Raw genomic sequence first — 14855 nt, 5'->3', positions numbered from 1 at the left:
ACTGAGATGCCAAAGAAGGATAAGGAAGGGAAAGATAGAAGTGACTAAGTCCCTAGAAAACTTGGGAAGGGCCACAGGAACTTGACAACCCTCATCTCTGCTTAAAAAATGCCCAATCCAAGCCTCACTCTTCCCAGATGTTGTAACCTATGCCTGCCCTTCATGTTTTCTGTGGAGAAATAATAAGGCATCATGTCATCTTGGAAGAACAGACTTGGAGTCTGCTCTAGAATCTCTTTCTTTTTTGTGAAGGAAACAATCATCTTCCTCTTACATTGATCTTAACTTCCCTTAATTTGGTCTTAATATTTGAGATCTCCCCCTTCCCCAAGTCTCTGGAGTTACAAATTGGCAATCTTGAGTGATGCTGTAAGGATGGGAAATATGGGAGGCTCAGAGCAGTTTTACTTGACTTTTTTCTTTTAACTCTACATAAATGATAAATATTTTAATAAGAGGAGGTTTTTCTTAGGCATTGTCAGGACTGAGAAAGGTAGGAACCTTTCTCATATTTCTCCCATTTTTTCCCCACACTGCTAAGCACAGAGCTTAGGTACTCTGGTGCCACTCAAACAAATATTTACAGAATGATTCCCTCTTTCCCTCAGCCTCTTAGGTTCTCTAGCTTCCTCCAACTTCTGTGCCATCCCCTATACAAGATGCTCTTGGAGCCCCTAGCTGTCCCCTCCCCCACTACAAATAACTCTTTTTATTTCAGATATTATTATATGTGTACATGTTTTCTCCACATAGAGACTGAAAGTTCTTTGAGTGAAGGAACTGTCAGTTTTTTCCTTTGTTTTCTCAGTAACTAGAACAGTGAACTAGCACTAGCACAGTGGATTCTTAATACCTGTTTACTGAGAGCTGGATGGATTATTTAATTTCAGAAAAGGAAAGAGAGAGCGAGCTCAGGGCAATTCCCTTTCTATCTGCCTGGGCAAAGGCTATGGCTGAAGGTGAGTTGTCTTTGTCTGAGTTTTCATAACCCTTTCAGGGTTTCTGCCAATGCTTAGGACATTCCACTCTCTAATTATAGATGAGAGTTCTAGAAATCCATAATTAAGGATTCTCTATAGCAAATTCTATGGGGTGGGGAGGCATAAAGCCTGGGGAAGGTTTTTTCCACAATCGTGTTGAAAACATTTTGCTATAAGGGAGAAGTTGAGGAATTAGATCCTGTCCATATCAACTTGCACTTTTCTTTCTATGCTTCAGCTAACATAGTCTACTCATGTGAAAGAAAAGAAGTTCTCTGAAAAAAAGGGTAAATTGCAAGAAAGGAGAAAGCATGAGAACTCTCAGAGAAAAGACTGCTGGCAGTGGTGGAATGAAGAAGGCGATGAATCTCTAGTTTGAGTTATTGGCAAAATTTTGAATAGCTCAGGTAAAATGTCAAGGAGGACAGCAAGGCAAGAACTGATCCACCCATCCAAAATGAAAGTGGAATTATTCAACGAGAATCTCAATAGATAAGGAGATGTGATATAGGGGAAAGTGGGGAAAAGATGAGGAAAGATGATAATAGTGGTTTTTATCTTTAATGGTGCCTGGAAAATAGGAGCAGATTCTTGAGCTTCTGGGGATAGTGATGGGGATAACCACTGGAAAACCAGGATAAATTTCAAGAAAATAGGAAGAGCTTATTCCAATGGAATGTTCCAACGGGAACATTCATCTCAATTTAGTCAAGTCAACAATCTCTAATTATGCATCTAGTGTGTGCTACCATGCAGGATGACACCTGAACCTCCTTAATATCTGGATATCTGAAAGACTTTCAAGATTTACTCAGATGAAAACATTAGGAATTAGTTAGGTCCACTTGTGCATTTAACATCCAGAGTATAAGTGTCTGGGGAAACATCATCACACAAGTTAGCATCAGAACAGAAAACTCTTAATTCACAGTCTTTGCTTAGACTGAAAAGTCCTTCCCTCTCCCCAAGTCCCTCTAGAGGTTCAATTAGGACCTTATTTTTAACCCCTTGCATGCTTTAGCTTTCTTCCTTTTAAAACTTAAACTTGGATCACAATTTTGCTTTTATGCTAAAATTTCATCACAAAATAATGCTCAATGAGGAATCAGAATTGTCCCAAATTTCCTCTATTGGCTGCATTTGAGCCCCTGGGCATCAACAGTGTGTCCAAATAAAAAGCTTTAGTTTTCTTCTACAATTCATCTACAGTACCGTGCCCCCTTTCTATCAAAGAACAGCAGTAATATTCATCCTTCTTTTAAAAAAATGATCTGTACGTAATATCAAGTTTGTCTTTAAGAGTTTGAACTTTTCAGATTTGTAAGGGTTTTTTTTTGGGGGGGTGCTTTTAAAAAGCAAACTTTTCTTTTAAGTGGTAAAATAAAAAATGAAAGAAAATAGACACTTGACTGTGTGCAGAAAACAAAGACCAGAGGTCTGAAGTATAAGAGCATGTTCAGGTCCATAGTATCATCACTGAATCTCTCTGAATTAATAGAGAGATCATATAAAGATTAAATATAAAAATATGTCATCATATAGACATCTTCATTTGAAATTGGATCTTTTACATTTTCAATTTTAAAAGAGGACAATTTTTATTATCCTCCAAAATATGGAGAAAATTTCAACATTTTAGTAAACTGCTATAAAATTAAAATTTCTGGCAGGTAATATCAGCATAAAAGTTGGCCACTGAAATGGTTTTCTAAGAATATTGACTAAGTAAAAATGTAGGACATTATGTCAATGGGATTTAATTTTTTTTTTCAAAATAATGGCTATCTTCTAGTTAAGGAATGAGAGAAATGAATGCAAAAATATTCTAGCAGGCATTTTGTTTCCTGTACAGCTTTTAAAATTATGACATGTTTACCAGAAAAATGTATAACTCATTGACAGGGTGACAAAAGCAATGTTAACCTTCTTGAAATTTAATGGGCACGGGAAACATGGGAAATAAAATCGGTACTGCATATAGAATCACATTCAGATTGTATACAGGAGAAAAGAGATTTTCCAAAACACATTAGGATTTGGGAAAAGAAAGGACCCTTTAGAAGATATATCTACACACACACACACACACACACACACACACACACACACATTATTAAAAAAAATCTTAACGGCAATCTATCATGCTGAGTCTTCCAAAGACAATGCTTTTTCATAGAAAGCACAACATGGGTACAATTGCATCGATTATGGGTACCCTGCAGGTATCCCAATTTCATGTCCAACCACAATAGTTTCCAGATTCCTTGCTCCTTTAAATATATATATTTTCCCCTTTAGTTTCTGTGCCAGGTTACTACTATAACCTTAGTGAAAAGGTATCTCGATTTTCTACAATATTAAAGCATTCCTAGTGAACTTCAATAAAAAAGGGGATGTTTACTTCTTCAAAAATAAAACAATTTTGAAACTCCCTCTATATTGCTATATAATTTTGGTTACATTTATTCTAAAATTTCTATTGTAAAACAATTTATTTTCTTATGTATTTAAAAAATTTCATTAAATTTATTTTAATCCTGATGGCTTTATTCTTGAACATGTTCATTGCCCAGTTATGTTTGCATTGAGGTATAAAATATTAGCAAACTTCATTAACCTCATATGCTTATATGATTCTACAACACTCCATTAAAACTCTCCTCCAGCCAGTATTATTTTACTTGAGAAAATGCTAGTTTAAGGCATATTTAAGAAAAAAACAAAACAAAGGTCAAAAGTCATAATGGATAATAGCTAATGGTTTTGATAATGCTAATTACATAGTGCTAGAGAATAAAGGTAGAAAGACAAATACGAATACCAAAGAAAGATAAACATCCCAGTGCTGGATTAAAAAAATAATAAGGGGGAAAAAACTTTAAATGTCTTTGTACTTCACTGTCATAATTCGGAGACATAATGAAGCCTGAATTAAAAATGTCAGTTTCTGTGAGTGTTGATAACTTGGTTCTTTGTTGGGCAAGTCAAAATGTGTCTGTTTGATAGGTAAAAATGACAGATTGAAAATGGGAGAAGCTCAGTCTAAAAAAAGAAACACACACACACACACACACACACATACACACACGACTTTAAAAAAAAGTAGGCCCATAATGTGGTACTTTAAGGAAAGGACCTGTGGGGTAGGAGGCAGTATCTTTAGGATGTAACCATGCAGCATTAAAAGGCAATGTCCATGACCAATCACAGTGATTTCTCTGGCTGCTGGGGCTCTTGCATCTCTCTCTTTACACTAGACTGGAAACCCTTTGTACTAATTGCCAGACTGTACCAGATTTTCTGGTTCAGTTCAATCCTATAATTGACTGACAATGATGGGCAAGGAAGGGGAAAAATCCAGGCTCAGCACTGCAAGCAGAGGGTCAGAAATGGTTTCGCAGGGAGCCCATCACTAGCTGGCACCAACGGCAGGGTTAAGAAAGCATCCTCAGTACTTTATTCTCATTGCCAGGTTAAAAGGGGATGTGGGGGAAAAAGCAAGTCTTCCAGATACCCTCTGGGCCTGGGGGGGCTGCTCTGATCTTGCTCACAAACTCCTAGCTTGCACTGATCTGAAATAAAAGGAAATAGAAAACCACTTCCACTGAAGTTTGTTTTTTTTTTCTCCTGCCTGTTTGGTATTTTTCAAATTAATAGATTATTGCATTTCTTTGGGAAAGAGGGTTCAACTTTAGTTCTACACAATTAAAACAGGGTTGTCTTAGAAAAATTAAATATACTCAGAAGTTTTCATCCAGTTCAGGAGTCTCTAGAAAGAGTGCTGCTATTTTAATTAGGATCCCAAGAATTGAAAAGCGTCAGAGTGCCGGACATGATGAACAGAAGCCAGGAAACCCAGGCTGGACCATAGACTCTGAGTCAAACATTCAAGAACCTATTAATGTTGCTAATTCCTACATCCTGGTTCCCTGTGACAGGGGACTCAAGGGCAGCTTTCACAGTACAGAAAATGGTTTACTTTCCCCCCATTAATTAAAAAATAAAATAGACTGACAAGTACCTAAGGAAGTCAAAGTTGATGCCAAAAAAAAAAGAAAGAAAGAAAGAAAGGGAGGAGGGCAGGAAGAAAGAAAGAAAGAAAGAAAGAAAGAAAGAAAGAAAGAAAGAAAGAAAGAAAGAAAGAAAGAAAGAAAGAAAGAAAGAAAGAGGGAGGGAAGGAAGGAAGGAAGGAAGGAAAGGAGGAAGGAAGGAAGAAAGAAAGAAAAAAGAATGTTCCCAGTTTTAGATTAGAGAAAGGTAGCTCTGCTGACTGCCTGGTCACTAGTTATTTCCTTTGAATGGTTCTCCTCCCACTTTATTTCAAACTAACAACAACCTTAACAGAACAAACAGTCAACGTTAAAAAAAAAATCTGTGGTTAAAAACACAGATGTCCAAACCACTAGAAGAATGGGGAAGAAGAGGCACTTCTCACCGTCAGACAGAAGAGAGCCCTGTAGGAATCTTTGGAGGGTCAATAGATTGAAAATGTGATCACAAGACTCAGTCCATTTTTTTAGGTATCTACAAGCCAGGTGCCCCAGCATGTACAGAACTAGCACCCTCAACCTTTCCTAGAACACCTACCACAGCAGCCACTTCAGTTTTTAGTAAGAAGTCATTTACTTACTGGGATGGGAAAGGGACCTTTCATTCATTCCGAGGAGGACCCCCTTTTCGCTGGAACCTGTCACACTATCTGATTTTCCATTTAAAAATGAAGAAAAGGAAAGAAAGGAAAAAAAAGAAAAAAAAGTTACCAATAAGTTCCATCCTGCAAAGTTTCAGAGTTAGGCCAACAAACTGGCATCTCAAACTCTAAGGCAGCCGAGAAGTTGAGCGAATGCTTACCTTTCCAACCCCTGAACAGAGCTGTCTTTTATGAGGCCTAGACCAGCTGACAAGTCCCAGGACTTTCCCCCACAGAGGACCAGGACAGGTGAAATGATAATAGGTGAGGAACACCTGAGAAGAGGGACAAGTTGACTGGAAGAAAGGAGAAGGCAAATAAGTAAAATGTCTTCCCACAGCCCCAGTCAGCCCTTGTGCGTGCACGGGGAGTTACCAATGCACAGACTCTAGACTTTTGTCCAAAGCTGTGGTTCTTCCCCCCTCCCCCTCCTTTTTTAGTGAAGCTAGATTAGTTCATACAAAACTCAACAATACAGCACTGAAACCCATTGTTGATATTCAACATTTTTCACATAGCGGAACAGAATAGACAATACGGTATCTAGGAAACCATGGGCTGGATTACAAACTGATGATATCTCATCCTTCTGGAGGCCTGTAATCCTTTTTATTACCTACCACAGCAAAAAAAAAAAAAAAATCAACAGGGGAAATAAAAAGCTCTCCGGATACATCAATAACATTACCATTCTTAAGAAAATAGGATAAATTCAAATCAAATCTTGTTTTCAGGGCTATTTCTCAAAAATGCCATTTGCCTTTCATGTGGCCCAGTGGTTATTAAGCCCACACACTGTTTGCCAGCTTACATAGGATTTATTATTATTACCATCATCATCATATTATTAGGACCTTTAAAAAGAAACTTCTTCAATAGGGTTCATGATCAATTCATATCTCCAAGGTTTATAAATCCTTGGCAAGTTTTTGGTTTCAACACTCAAAAAAGGGGCCTGGGACAAAAAACCTAGGCCATTTCATTCATTTGCTCAGAATGAATGTGTTTCTGTGTTTGTTTGTTTTTTTAGTAAATTAGGTTAATCTATCTCCTATAGCTGACATTTCATTACCATTTACCTGTAAAGAGCCAACCAAGCCCCTATGTTTATTTGTGCTTATTCAACTTGAGAACTATTCTCCAGTTTCTCAGCACCTAGCACTCATTTTGGGTGCCTCCATTTCCTGAATGTGCCCTTCTTCTGGGGGGGCGTTCCCCCTTTTAACCTTTCACAGACAGCACCAACCTCTTGGCTCAGTTCCTTTCTACAAAATCCGCTTCCCATATTTTCCACCAACCCCGAAATGGTCTAGGTAGCCTCGAAGTGATTGTTCCTACCAGTTTCTTTTCATCACTTCTGCAATTGACCAATTGACAACTGATTGATGGTTATCTTTTCACTTCCACAATGAAAGAAATTACCATCACTATGGCTATGTACAGTAAATGCCTCCAGAGTAAATTACAGGATTCTAAAATTCTCCTTAGCTCACTTAGTAAAACATCAACACAAAAAGTTTCTTTACTGCCTCCCTTCCTGTACCACAGATTTGGCCTTTCCTGTCAGCTGTAGAAAAAGAACTTGACAGCTTCTTTAAAAAGAGGAACATAAAGAAACTTGAATAAAGGATGGCACTAGGCCGGTCTCAGGCAAGTGGCCATTCTTTGCACTTGGAAAAAAATCAGACTTGTGAGTACTGATAAGCCATACGCGAATACTCCAAAGACCATTCCCAGTGACCTTGAGATTTTTCTCTCCCTCACTCAACTATTCCAGTGTGTTAGCACATGAATTCTGAACTTTAGAAAATTGCCTCTTTTTTTAAGTTGGTGTTATTTTTTGTCAAAAAGAAAACTCCTTAAAATTGGAAAGCAGAAAAAAAATAAAAGAATCCTATTTCTCTCAAAGTTTTAAAAAACCAACACATTCTTTTATTCTGATGGGCTGATGGACAAATGCTTTAAATGCTATACTATAATCTAAAATATACTGTAAATGTGTATTTCACTCTCATATGAACACTTAGTTCTGTCAAGGAAAGATGATTAGAAATAGCTTTTGATCACTATACAATTAAAGTTTTTTGCATGTGTGAAATAAATATATCATGGTGAAAAATAAGATCGATGCTATTTCCCACTTGAAAATCATACTTAGAGAGTTAAAAACACATAAGAACAGGCAGAAAATGTAATTTCTTACTATTTTTCATCTGTTGCTTTGTATCTCTATAAAATAATGTATTCTTCTGAATAGCCAAAAGGAAATCTCACTCTAGTTTCATTTGTTTAGAATGGCTGGGTCTTGTTTTGAAATCTTTTCCAGTACTGAGTCAATTTATTCCTCCTACCCATCCCAATTTTCTTCTTTAGAGTTGACAGAAAGGAAGTTGTCTGCTGGCTGAAGATATCCAATAGAATCTATTCTTGGCTCTGTCAAGGACTCATTTTGAACTTGGGCAAATGAATGTATTTGAATTCAGTTATTTAATCAGTTACTTAATTGACAAAAAATTATCCCCTGAGTACCTCTCATATCTAATGCTGGATTAGGACTATATTTGTTTAAAAAAATACAAGATATTATAAATGATCACAATAAATGTACAATATAATTGGAGAGACAACAATAACAATGATGCAATGTTAGCAAAGTACTTTATTTCTTTATTTCATTTGAAGCCAGAAATAGGCTGTGAGGGAAGAACAAAAACTACATATAAATATAATTATTTGTCCATACATTCATATATATGAATTCAAGGTTTATATATATGTGTATATGTATAAATATATATATATATATATATATATATATATATATATATATATATATGCTAAGGATGTATATATTCAGGACACACACACACACACACACACACACACACATATATATATATATATATATATATATATATATATGCACACACACCAGACACATGTACATATGTGTGTGTGTCTATCTTCAATTCCAAAAGAGGCAAATGAATTTTAGGGAATTAAATGACTTTACCCAAGGTCATTTAGATAATGAATGTCAGAAGCAAGATTTGAAGCCAAGTCTTCCTGCCTCTGAGTCAAATATATCATTTCCTCAAAAAGAGGTGTGAATTCATGAAGCAATTTGTAAAGAAGATAATATTTACACTGTCTATGCAAGCTATGCAGACACACTCAGATACATATGTTTGTGTATGAATGTACATGTATATATAGATGCATATAACATTGCTGGTATGATGATAATTCTGTATTTCAGATACAGGGGACTGGGGGACTAGCCCATGCTAGAATACCTGGGAAGCTAAGTTCCAGGAGAATTTTTTTTTTTTAGGTTTTTGCAAGGCAATGGGGTTAAGTGGTTTGCCCAAGGCCACATAGCTAGGTAATTATTAAGTGTCTGAGGCCGGATTTGAACTCAGGTACTCCTGACTCCAGGGCCAGTGCTCTATCCATTGTGCCACCTAGCCACCTTCAGGAGAACTTTGAAAATGTGCAAACGAAATATCTCAAAGAGATTGTGTGACATGTTTGAATAGTATCCAACCACTCTAAATGGCATAGGATTAGGCAAGGCATTTTTCAGTGGGTTCTGTGGCTGGACCTAATGGGGTCTTCAAGAAGTTTGAGTCAGATTGACCTCCCTCTGGGTTCCATTTTCATCTAGGGGAATTCAGTGACTCATATCCTGCTATCTGGTGAGAGATTATGCTATAAGAAGAAAGGTCTCAGAACACTTGAGGCCATATGATCAAGAAAAAAATAGACTTTGGTCTTTGACTTCTTTGTTTCTTCTTTTCCATTCTAGGTAGAAAGAGTGGAGCCTTCTAGACTTTGGGAGTTTCAAAAGGTTAATATAATATGCTACAGGAATCTAAGGGTCTGAAAGTTAGTGTAGCATTGATGCCCCGAGGAAGAAAAAAAGATTTTCAGGAAAAACTTTCTAAACTCAAATTGGCAAAAGCTTAAGTGATTATTCAGACTAATTTTTAGTGATGATGCCCTTGGGTATGAATTTGGTGGGGTTATGCTTTGTAGGAATTGATATAAACTTGAGTCTTTTCCTCCAGAAGACAAGGTAGTATAGGGGAGAATATGCTCTGAAATGTTTGTTCTTGTTATGTCATTGAAATAAGCATTTTTTTTGTAAAAAATGTAAAATATGACCAATCTTTCTAAAACTATTTCTGTTAGTTAAATGGAACTAGAGTACTAGCCACCAGCCTCTAACAAATGTGCAGAATACAACCAATTGGGGCTCGAGTCTCTCTCTCTCTCTCTCTCTCTCTCTCTCTCTCTCTCTCTCTCTCTCTTCTTTCCTTATTTCTCTCCCTCTTCCTACTTCCCTCCCTGTCTCCCTCCCTCCTTCCTTTCCTTCCTCCTTTCCTCCCTCAGAGTAGTCTAGCTCTCTATTATAATGTAGCAGACCCGACTCTTGACTGAGCTACATCCATGCTACAAAAATAATACACACAGAGAAATTAGAGAATATAGAATTCAATATGAGGCAGGTTCATAAAGCTATATTCACAAAGACAGTGGGATTTGATTGGAGCTTGAAGAATAGGCTAAGTGTGAATAAATGGAGGAAAAGAGTACATTCAGTCTAGGCAGGAGAAATAACAAAAAAGCATGTAATGGAAATAAGTATAATTCAATTAAATAAATATTTATTAAATATCTACTATGCTCCAGATTCATCACTGGCAGACTAGACATTGGGTGATTAATTCTTTTACCATGGTAGTTCATGAAACTGAGATAAATATAAAAGATCCCTCAATCTTATGCTAGACTTTTCCATTTTTTCATTATAGCTAAGGGACCCATTGGTAGAAAAAAGAGGAAGAGGGTGCTAAGAATCATGAGTTTTAGATTACCAATAAACATTAATATACTTGATTCTATAAATACAAGATACTTGTTCATGGACCAATGAGTAGTCATATTACTGAAGAAAGCAAATTATGATCTTATGAATCCCTATATAAATGACACTGAGAGACAAAAGAGAATTATAGTTAAGTGGCAAAATGGTTCAGGAGTTTTCCACGGAGAAGCTGTTCAAAAAATTAGCAGAATTGGCTTTATTATGCCTCCAAAGACATATCCATTTGGAGGAGGAATTTGGTTATCTTGTGAGGAACTGATCATGATGTGCCTTTATGAAAGAACCCTTCCTCAAAAAAAATTGGAGATAATTTTAGCTTATATGCCATCATCTTTCAAAGAATGATGTGAAGGAGAAATTCCATAAAGAACTTAAAAAGCCTTCCAATTAAATCAATATGTACTTTAATTTTCAGCGACTTCAGTGAAATAGGAGAAGCTAGCAAAAAATGTTGAAAAATAGGTAGCAGGATTAAGAAATTGTGTCAGAGTTTTGTAGATACACTGATGCCTTATATTTGTGATGGATGTGGCAAGTGGCAAAAAATTCCCCCAAAACAAATGATTATATCTTGTATAGGAAATTAATGTTAAGTAATGTGGAGGTCATTTTTTAATTATATAATTTTCCCAGTAGTTTTTGTTGGATGAGTGACTGGGATCATTGATCTTTTTCAAACAATAGGCTATAAGGTTTGTTTTCTTCTATATGTTGGGTAATTAATCTGCTACACTAATCTTCTTTTATATTTTTAACAAGCACTAAATAATTTTGGGAACTATAGATTTATATTATAACTTGAGATCTGGTACTGATAGTCTTTCATCCTTCATATTTTTCATTATACCTCTTCAGAATCTTAACCTGTACTTCTTTCACATAAATTATGTTATAATCTTTCCCTGTCCTATAAAGTAACTCTTTGGAAGTTTGATTAGTATGGCACAGAATAAATAAATTAATTTAAATAGTATTGTCACTTTTATTATGTTGACTCTGCCTACTCATGAGCAAGAAATAGTTGTCCAGTTGTAGTATGGAAACTCTGGACACAGAAAATGTAATCTTTTTGAAAATTTTTTGTACTATGGGGGTTGTTTTGGACTACTTGGTTATACTCTTTGGGGCAGGAGAAGATGTATTAGATAAAATGCTAGTCATGGGCAGTGAGTACTATCTTTAGCATAAGCATTGAATAATACCTGGAGTCTGGTGCCAAATCACTCCTGAAGTTCCCTTGTACCATTCACCATGGAAATGCATTTAAGCAAAGATCTGCCCAGGTAGAAGTTCTTTCCCCCTTGACATCCTGCTGGTCTGCTTCAGCTCTTCCCCTCTTCCCCTCGTCCCTTCTTTAAACTGGAACCACATACTTTGGTCCATGCTGCTAGAATAATATGGCCCCAGCTCCATGGGATTGGATTTATGCTGATCTAGGTTTCTTGCCTTTGTCTTTTTAAGCACTTTAGCCTTTCTTAACCTCAACTTCTGCTAATCACTATCTAGCTGCTTCTCCACAGGAGCTAACTTGTAAACTTTTGTGCAACCTGTGAATTAACATCTAAGCCTTTCTTACCTCCCTGAGTTAGAGTTGGTGAGTTTTTCACAAAAATGACCTCACATAGATTGATCTTTAAGACCCCTCCTTCCCCAAAATTCATTTCCTCCCATATTCACAATTACTTAGGTTTTCCATGATGAGTGTTTTGTAGTTGTACTTCCAAATATTCTATGTGGTATGTAGTTATTTTAAATGGAATTTTTCTATGCCTTACTATTAGTTTTGTTGGTAATAAATATAAATGCCGATGATTTATGTGGATTTATTTTATAATTGGGAATGTTACTGAAGTTATTATTTCAATTAATATTTAGTTGACTATCTAAGGTTACCTAAGTAGACTATATCATTTCCAAAAATCAATAATTTTGTTTGTTTTCTGAATATATTTATTTCTTTAATTTTTTTCTGTCATTGCTACAACAATTTCTAGTGATGATATAGTAGTGATTAAACAGTAGTGATGATAATGAAGACCTTTAATGCATTCCTGACTTTACTGGAGAGGTCTTTAGATTATCCCCATTACATATAATGCAACATATTGGTTTTAGATAAATACTACTTTCTTTTTTTTTGTATGTTTCCTATAGCATTCTTTTATTTTTATATCTTTTTAATTTATTTATACATTATTAAAATAGTCTTTTGGTAAGAGTAACATAATCCTCCCCTCCCCCCACAAAAATAGAAAAATTTCACAAAAAAATAAAGTGAAAGAAAGAAAAAAATTATACTGCAATCTGTATTTATTTTATTTTATTTTATTTTATTTTTAGGTTTTTGCAAGGCAAATGGGGTTAAGTGGCTTGCCCAAGGCCACACAGCTAAGTGTCTGAGGCCAGATTTGAACTCAGGTACTCCTGACTCCAGGGCTGGTGCTCTATCCACTGCACTACCTAGCCGCCCCTGCAATCTATATTTAGATACCATCAGTTCTGCCTCTGGGGTAGATCATATTTTTTATCATAAGTCCATCAGAGAAGTTGCTTCAATATTTTTTCCCCCACAGTTGCTATTACTGATTGTATTTCCCTCTATCCATTCCTCCCCACTCCCATTTATTCTATTTTCTCTTTTTCTTTCACTTTGTCCCCCTCCCCCCAAAGCGTGCTATGGGGCAGTTACATGGCACAGTGGACAGAGCACAGGCCCTGGGTCAGGAGGACCCAAGCCAAAATCCCACCCCGGACACCCAACAACTACCCTGCTGTATGGTCCCTGGCAGACCACCCAATCCTACCACCTTGCAAAAACACAAGAGTGCTGTATCTGATTACCCTCTCCCACAATTTACCCTCGACTCCATTACTTACATCCCTCATCCCCTCCCCCCATCACTTTCTCCCATCCCCTTCCTCTCCTTTTACCTCTAGGACAAGATAGATTTATATACCCTATTAAGTATGCATTTTATTTCCTCTCTGAGCCATTTCTGATGAGAATGCTCACTCATTCCCCCTCATCTTTTCCCCTTCCACCCTATTGCAAAATCTTTTTCTTGACTCTTTTACATGAAATATCTTAGCCTATTCTACCTCTCCTTTCCCTTTCTCCCAGGAAATTCCTTTTTTTACCCAATGACTCCATCTTTATATCATACCTTTATATTCAACTGTCTAAATATACTCCTCCTAACTGCTCTATTAATTGAGATGGTTCATATGAGTTATTAATATCTTCTTCCCATGCAGGAATACACGCATTAAATTCATCATAATTTACCCTTCCCATCCACCCTCTCTATATTCACCCGAGTCCTTTCTGTTCAGCTCTGGTTGTTTCAACAGGAAAGCTTGAAGGTCCACTGTTTCAATGAATGTCCATCTTTTCCCTTGGAAGAAGATGTTCAGTTTTGCTGGGTAGTTGATTCTTGGTTGCATTCCAAGCTCTTTTGCCTTCTGGAATATTATATTTCGAGTCCTAGGAGCCCTTAATGTAGAGGCTGCTAAATTCTGTGTAATTCTGATTATAATGCCATGATATTTGAATTGTTTCTTTCTGACTGCTTATAATATTTTCTCTTTGATTTGGGAGTTCTGGAATTTGGCTAGAATATTCCTGGGAGTTATTTTCTTATTGATTTCTTTCAGGAGCAGATCGGTGAATTCCCTCAATTTCTATTTACCCTCTGCGTCTAGGATATCAGGGCAATTTTTCCTGTGGAAAGTCTTTAAAAATGAAGTCCAGGCACTTTTCCTGATCATGACTTTCAAGTAGCCCAACCATTTTTTTTTAGTTTTTTTGCAAGGCAATGGGGTTAAGTGGCTTGCCCAAGGTCACACAGCTAGGTAATTATTAAGTGTCTGAGGCCAGATTTGAACTCAGGTACTCCTGACTCCAGGGCTGGTGCTCTATTCATTGTGCAACCTAGCCACCCCAGCCCAATCATTTTTAAATTATCTCTTCTGGATCTGTTTTCCAGCTCAATTCCAATGAGATATTTCACATTTTCTTCTAGTTTTTCATTCTTTTAGAATTGTTTTATTGTTTCTTGATTCCTCACAAAGTCATCAGTTTCCTTTAGTTCCAATCTACATTTAAAATAGTTGTTTTCTTCAGAGAGCTACTTTATCTCCTTTTCCATCTGATCAATTTTGCTTTCTAAAGTATTCTTCTCCTCATTAAGTTTTTGGACTTCCATTTAACCTAAATTGTATTTTTTAGGTTTTTTGCAAGACAATGGGGTTAAATGACTTGCCTAAGGCCACACAGCTAGGTAATTATTAAGTG

General features: G+C 36.4%; 1 long non-coding RNA gene across 4 annotated transcripts in view; it reads right to left on the bottom strand.

Annotated features, from left to right (window-relative positions):
- The window catches only part of LOC141490761 (uncharacterized), a 733557-nt gene that overhangs the window by 147544 nt on the left and 571158 nt on the right, over positions 1–14855 (bottom strand). For all 4 annotated transcript variants that reach the window (XR_012469329.1, XR_012469327.1, XR_012469330.1 and 1 more), the window contains 2 exons: positions 5832–5966; positions 5611–5679 (listed from right to left, as the gene is read on the bottom strand). This is a non-coding gene — a long non-coding RNA (uncharacterized LOC141490761). The remainder of the gene's footprint in view (positions 1–5610; positions 5680–5831; positions 5967–14855) is intronic.

This window comes from Macrotis lagotis, chromosome 6 (assembly GCF_037893015.1).
Source record: "Macrotis lagotis isolate mMagLag1 chromosome 6, bilby.v1.9.chrom.fasta, whole genome shotgun sequence".
Taxonomy (NCBI): Eukaryota; Metazoa; Chordata; class Mammalia; order Peramelemorphia; family Peramelidae; genus Macrotis; species Macrotis lagotis.
Note: the sequence above shows the minus strand (reverse complement) of the source record. Positions and strands in the feature narration are given on the sequence as shown.